The 1,464-nt window shown below is 43.8% G+C and overlaps 1 long non-coding RNA gene across 1 annotated transcript in view; it reads left to right on the plus strand.

Annotated features, from left to right (window-relative positions):
- Window positions 1-827: 827 nt before the first annotated feature.
- LOC116706463 (uncharacterized) overlaps window positions 828-1,464 on the plus strand; it is a 10,691-nt gene continuing 10,054 nt past the window's right edge. The window contains exon 1 of the long non-coding RNA XR_004336242.1: window positions 828-913. This is a non-coding gene — a long non-coding RNA (uncharacterized LOC116706463). The remainder of the gene's footprint in view (window positions 914-1,464) is intronic.

Below are 1,464 nucleotides of genomic sequence, written 5' to 3' on the forward strand. Positions count from 1 at the left end.
CTCCTCCACCCGGTCATCACACATCCTCCCAGACCAGCCATCAGACGACAACCACATCAATTTTGCACATTCATAATAATCATTAAATCTTTAACTAACACATGGTTGTGGGGCTGGTCCATGCTAGTGAGACATCATTGATCAACATGCATATCCTCGTCTGCGATGTAAATATAGGTTATGACTCAGTATCAGCAGATATCCAGTATCAAAGGGCTCTGATTGGGATTGAGGCTGTTGGGTGAATATTTACCTCAAAGTTTGCGTTAAATGCAACCATTTGAGAATCTGATCCAAAGAAAATTGGTTGAATTCTTGTCCTCCTTTGCTGTTCTGCACCTCAGCAACAAAGTCCAGACTTCAAAAACCCGCACATGGTGCACATCTGATGCTACCGAGCCTAAATGCACAATGTTTCCATTAAAAAGACCTCACACGACCTTTGCAAAATAAGACTCATTCATTTCATTATTGTGTGGGTGATCTTTCCATTTCTATCTATAATTCATTCAGCTTCTTGTTTCTATTTTTAACAATGCAAGACGGTGTGCAACAGCTGCAGCCAACGGAAATGTTAGGTTGAAATATTTAGACGACACAGGGGTAGAACACAGAGCTGTACGCCGTGGACGTTTTTACCACATAGGTTAGCTCAGAGCTGTTAGATGCAGACGCAGTACTTCTCTGATCTGAATAGTCCCATCGGGAACCAGCAGTAATAATTCACTGCTTATTGAGAAGCTTGAAGCCAGACTTTACTTAAAAAAACAAGGTGGCTGTGGCTCAGGTGGTAGAGCGGTGGCCTACCAATCAGAAGCAAGATGCGATCCCATGTTGTCCAAGTGTCCATGGGCAAGACACTAAACCCTAAATTGCTCCTGATGCCGCGCCATCGGCGTGTAAATGTGTGTGAGTGTGTATCTGATGAGCAGGTAGCACGTTGTACAGCAGCCTCGGCCACAGGGTATGAATGTGTGTGAATGATGAATGGTTAGCGTACTATGTAGAAGTACTTTGAGTAGTTGTTAAGACTAGAAAAGCGCTATATCAATACAGCCCATTCCCATTTGATCTCTAATCTCTCTGGTAATGTGGTCTCAACAGTGCTTTAGGACTGAGCAGGAATCAACAATTAGTTTGCCTTACTTTAGGCTAACTAGCATAACTGATTGCCATTCATTCCATGTACTCTGCATTTCTGAGCCGATGCAGATAAAGAGTCTATGCTAGCAGTATTTTGGCACAGCGGTGAACATCAAAGATGTAAATTGGGGTGGGGTTGAACTCTGGACCTTTTACAGTAATTAAGAGACACTAGTGGAGTGCCTGTTCAAAACGTGCCTGATTGGAACGGGCTGATTTCTTGGTGCTATGATTTCTGTTTAGTGTCTTTTGGGTAGTGAGCTGATAGGGAAAATACTGACACGTGACATGTAGTGGGGGTGTGTGGGTGGGGGGGGGGGG

The sequence above is a fragment of the Etheostoma spectabile genome, chromosome 18, assembly GCF_008692095.1.
Source record: "Etheostoma spectabile isolate EspeVRDwgs_2016 chromosome 18, UIUC_Espe_1.0, whole genome shotgun sequence".
NCBI classification, from domain to species: Eukaryota; Metazoa; Chordata; class Actinopteri; order Perciformes; family Percidae; genus Etheostoma; species Etheostoma spectabile.